Here is a 5,719-nt window from a genome sequence, read left to right as displayed (position 1 = left end):
CGGTCTCTCCTGCCTGGGCTGGCTTTGAACCGCGATCCTCAGATCTCAGCCTCCTGAGTAGCTAGGATTACAGGCGTGAGCCACCAGCGCCCGGTTCCACCCCATACTCTTGAGGGAGAAGACCCATCCTTTCTCTTGAGGAGTAGATAGCTGGAAACTCTCAATCTTCTATAAGATTTATTATGATCATTATTATAATCATGATGTTTACTTGCTACATGCCAGTGGCTTGTGTTTGTAATCCTCCCTACTCAGAAGGCTGAGATATGAGAGACTTAACCATGAAAAAACCAGAAGTGGAGGTGTGGCTCAACTGGTAGAGCATCAGCCTTGAGTGAAAAAAGCTAAGCAATAGCCAGCGTGTAAGGTTCTACATTCAAGCCCCAGTACTGGCAAAACCACAACAAAGGAACTCTCCACAGAGACAAAAGTTAAATTATGAAGATAATGTCACCGATTCCTCTTTATAGAAATTCAAATGAGTTTTGTACAGGGAAACAGCCGCTGATTTCTGCCCTGTGGGAGCGATAATTTCTGCATCTATTAGCAAATTAGCTTTAGCATTTCCAGTCATTGATTTGAGTGGCTGTTCCTTGTATTCTCCTTCACATTGACTCTCGCAATAATGTCATACATGTCTATTTTATATTTGTATGCAGTCATAATTTTACTTAAAAAATGGTCCTGTAAGCTGGACGCTGGAGGCTCATGCCTGTAATCCCAGTTACTCAGGAGGCTGAGATCTGAGGATCGTGGTTCAAAGCCAGCGGGGTTGGAAAGTCTGTAAGACTCTCATCTCCAATAAACCACTAGATAATCAGAAGTGGCACTGTGGCGCAAGTGGTAAAGTGCTCACCTTGAGCTGAAGAGCGCAAGGACAGTGCCGAAGCCCAGAGTTCAAGCCCCACCACTGGAAAAACAACAACCCCCCCCCCAAAAAAGCTGGAGGTGGAGCTGTGGCTTAAAGTGGTAGAGGGCTAGCCTTAAGCAAAAGAACTCAAGAAATAGGGCCCAGGCTCTGAGTTCATGCCTTACGACCAAAAAAAAAAAAAAAAAATCCTTTAGCAAAGTGATAGTAGCTCATGTCTATAATCCTAGCCACTAGGGGAGAGGATTGTGATTTGAGGCCAAAAAGATCTTGAAATTCATCCTATTGCTGGGCATAATAGCAAGAACCTTTCATCTTAGCTATGGTGGGAAGTGGTACAAGTAACCAAAAAGCAAAAAAGGTTGGAGATGTGAGTCAAGTGGTAGAGTAACTAGTGAGTACAAAGCCTCAAGTTCAAACACCAGTATCCTTGGGAAAAATAAACGTATCATTTAACAATATTGTCCTGTACATCTACACAGGTTTTCTTCCTTTCTTGCGATTCCACCCCAATTTAATCTCGTCTCCTATTCTCCATTAAGAGCTAGAGTCATCCTTTCTAACAGCAATCTGATTATGTTCCTTGATCACTTCAAACTCATGTGCTACTATTATAGTGTGGATCTTGAGATGCTCACTGCCCCCACCAGGGCCTGTCTGTGAATTGAAGACTTGGTCTCTAAACCATGGTACTATTGGAAAATGGTAGGGCCTAATGAGAGGAAGATAGGTCATTGGGAGTATGTCCTTGAAGGGGATATTTTGCCTCTCCTCTTCTTTGCCACCATAAAATGAGGGGCTTTCTCTGCACACTCCTCCTGACCCACCCTTTCGGATCCAGGCTTTCCCCATCTTGTGTTAGGACACGATTCCTCCCTCCCTCCCATCTCATCATTAGCTAAAAAAACCACCTGTTCAATCATGTCTTTTCCTAAAGATTACATTGGAGCCTCCGAGAGAAAGGGAGGGGGGGAAGGAGAGTGAGGGAGGGAGAGAGAGAGAGAGATAGTTCTTGCCCCATCTCCATCTAAGATCTCAAAGTATAATCTTAATCACCATTGCAGTGACCCTGTTTAGTGACAACTACTTAGAACAATGGGTTTAATACCTTTCTTGGGAGGCCATCAACTCTAAGAGGTAGGAATCAGATCAATTGCTTACTAGCTTGTTCTTTTTGCTTTGTTTTGTACATGGCATCCAGGAGGCCATTATTTCTTGATCAATGGGCTCTGCAGTCCAGAGGTAAGCATAGATAGGAGAATGATGGGTTGAAGACTTAATTATGAGGATCACAGTCCTAGTATATGCCTGGATGGGAAGTAAGATCCTCTCTCAAAAATAACCAATGCAACAAAATGGTTGGAAGAGCGGCTCAGCAGTGGAGTGCCTGCCTGGCAAGTCTGAGGCCCTAAGTTCAAACCTAAGTATTGCAAAACAATGAACAAACGGCCCACACCTGCATATAAATTTCGTGAAAAACACTGGGAAATTCACAAACTGGTAAGTCCATTCATTGACTGCTTTCAAGATCTAAACCCAGGGGGACCTTGTCTTCATGAACTCGCATTCATCAGTGCTTCATCTTGGCCTTTAACTACTTTGTTGTAAGATCTCTCTTCCATCTTCTGCTAGTTTGACATCCTTTCTTGGCCATTGTGGTAGACAAAGATGAGAGATTGGTTTTCACACACACACACACACACACACACACACACACACACACACACAGAGTGAGGGTAAAAAGTGAGCTTATCTGGGTGGGTCTCCAGCTCTTCAAAGCACACTGGTGCTCTGACTGGTATTAAAAGAGTCAGATTTCAAGCCTAACTAGGATTCCATGTGGCTGTCACTGCCTTTGAAGATAGAATAGGCCGTGCAACTCAGAGTGCAGTTGGCCATGAGGAACAGAGTGGCCCTTTGCTGACGGCCAGCCAGGACACTAAAACCTCAGACCCACAGCTGTTAGAGCTACATGACGACCATGTCATCAACCTAAATGAACTTGGAAGTGGATTGATCCTTCCCATATTCTCCTCATGAGCATCCTGCTGGCTTATGCTTGATTTCAGGCCTGCAAGCCCTTGAGCAGCAGCCTAATCCAGCTGCTGCAACATCTGACCGACTATGGGTTATGTGATAGTAGGTGGGTTTGAGTTTAGGATTCTAAATCTATGATTATTTGTTACACACACTACAAAATGAATACAACCAGCCTCACACACTGTTATTCTGCTGAATGCTTCTACATCAAGTTCTTCTCCTCAAAAAATTCTTCAAAGAGATTTCTTTCACCAGCCATGGTGATTCATGCCTATAATCCTAGCCTGTAATCCCTAGCTACTCAGGAAGCTGAGATCTGAGGATCTTGGTTCAAAGCCAGCCCCAGGAGAAACCTCTGTGAGACTCTAAAGAATTAGCAAATAAGCCAGAAGAGGAGTTATGGCTCAAGTGGTAGAGCACCAGCTATGAGCAGAAAAAGTTAATCTGAGAGTGAGGGGACTTGAGTTCAAGCTCCAGCACCAGCACACACATGCAATGGCAACCAGTCCTGCGCGATGTCCCACCCTAGGTATCTCTAAGCCTGGCTTCCATTCCAGGCTCCAGACTCAGCCTGTACTGGGCACCTGCTCACTGGAATTCACAAGTGAAAGGAAAGGGGACCCTGGGCCACTGCAGAGAGGAAAGCCTATACTTGCCTAGTGGGACAGCTCTTGATGGGCTTTCTCTCAGGAGCAGAGAAGCTTCCAGAAGCAGGAGTCTCATGGGACTCTCAATGGCCTTGGAACCCTGTTGAGCACACAGGAGACTAATCAACACTGCTGAGATGGAAAGTTGGGGAGCAGCTCAGGTTGGGTGTATGGCTCAGGTGGTAGAGCACCAGCCGGTGTGCAAATGCAAGTGTCAGATAGTGAGTTTGAGTTCCAGTTTTGGACAAAAATAAGAAAGAAAGGAAGAAAAAGAAAGAAAGAAAGAAGGAAGGAAGGGAAAGAAAGAAAGAGAGAGAGAAGGAAAGAAAGAAAGGAAGAAGGAAGGAAAGAAAGAAAGAAAGAAAAAGAAAGAAAGAAAGAAAGAAAGAAAGAAAGAAAGAAAGAAAGAAAGAAAGAAAGAGTTAGTTGGGGGAGCAGGAGCACTCATTCTAAGTACCTGAGCAATCATCCCTAAGATGGCTAAAAATGAGAGGTAGAAGTTTCTGGACCTCGCTCCAGCTGACCAAAAGCCTAGTGCATCAAGTGTGGGGAAAAAGTGTTCTAAGGTAAAAATTGTGTTCGGAAAGTATCTATGAATGGATAGTTGATCCCACAAAAATGGGGCTCTTCAGCTAAACCACAGAAACTGAGATCACTCAGCCTCAAAGACTTTCAGTTCTATCTTGCCCTCCCCTGCAGCTGTGTGCCTGATGTGTCCTTTTCCATGCCATGTTTATCCACCTGGCTGCTTACATGTTTGGTTCCCTTCCTTCCTCTCACCTTCCCTTCTTTTCTCCTTTCCTCCCTCCCTCTATGCCTTTCCCCCAGGAAAAGCTAGAAGGTTTTGATGCAGAGCAATGAGAGTCAGCTCCCAAAGGGTTTCCTTCATTTTCCCTCTCTTCACCATAAAACATCCAGAGCCCTGCTTTCTGCCTTGCCTGGTGAAGACCATTCATCTCTGGAACCAATCATTTATTTCTGCTCTAATGAGCTCATGTCTTTTCTTGCTGGGAAAACTCCAATCAGGCCTTAACCTCATCTGCTTATTCTTGGAACTCAACCTCATCCATCTGGGAGTCTCAGTCTCTTTCAATTGCACACTCTTGGGCTTTTCTTTCTTTTCCTCTCCTCTCTTTTCTTTTCCTTCCTTTCCTCATTCTCATTTCTTCTTTTATTCCTTCCCTTCGCTCCTCCCTCCCTACCTCCCTTCCTCCCTCCCTCCCTCCCTTTCTCCCTTCCTTCCTCCCTTCCTTCCTTTCCTTCCCTTTCCTTCCCTTCCCTTCCTTTCCTACCTTCTTTCCTTCCTTCCTTCCTTCTTTCCTTTTCTTGTGTGTGTGCCTGTAGTAGAACATGAACTCAGGGCCTTGCATTCACTTTGGTTCTTTCACTCAAGGCTGGTACTCTCAACTTCTGGCTTTTCTCCTAGTTAAGTGGAGATTAGAGTCTCATGGATTTTCTGGCTTTGAATCTCTATCCTCAGATCTCATCCTCCTGAGTAGCTAGGATTACAGGTGTGCACCATCAGCAACAGTCTTGGGCTTCTTAATATGGATGTAGGTCCCAGAAGTCATGCTGAGGGACTGAAGAGCAGCTTGGGAGGGGAATTCAGCAAGAAGCAATGATGGCTTGGTCCTCTTCACTGTTAAAGAGAAGCCTTCTCTCCCCCCTAGGTCCCTGAAAGCTCCTGAACCTTCTAGAATTTGTCCTCCCTCTTTCTGTAGACTTGGGGGAGGGAGGGAGATGAGTTTGTGGATTTGTGGCTTCCCTTGTATTCAAGAAATCTGCCTAGAACCACAGAATTTCATTTGGCCATGCTCCCTTTAAACCTATATCTAAATATAAATACATGTTTGTGTATTTATCAGAATGAGCTCTACACATGGATGTAAAGGTGCAGGGGTCAAGATGAACTTGTGTGTCATCACAGAAATTCCAAGGGTGACCATTCTGGATTCCTCACTTCAGTCAGAAATCTGACTCTGCAGGGGGATGGGAGGGGAGAGGGGAGAGGAGGGAAGAGAGAGATGGCTTCTGAGCTAGGGCCCACCAGGAAGTGTGTTCATTTCTAACAGGCTGGGCTTTTCAAACACCACCTCACTGGGACAGCAGCGGCTGCGGCTGCGGGTGGGGGTGGTGTGTATGTTTATCAGGGAGTTGGAGATCC

The sequence above is a fragment of the Dipodomys ordii genome, unplaced genomic scaffold, assembly GCF_000151885.1.
Source record: "Dipodomys ordii isolate 6190 unplaced genomic scaffold, Dord_2.0 Scaffold19, whole genome shotgun sequence".
NCBI classification, from domain to species: Eukaryota; Metazoa; Chordata; class Mammalia; order Rodentia; family Heteromyidae; genus Dipodomys; species Dipodomys ordii.
The sequence above is the reverse complement of the archived record's forward strand: the minus strand, read 5'-3'. Positions refer to the sequence as shown.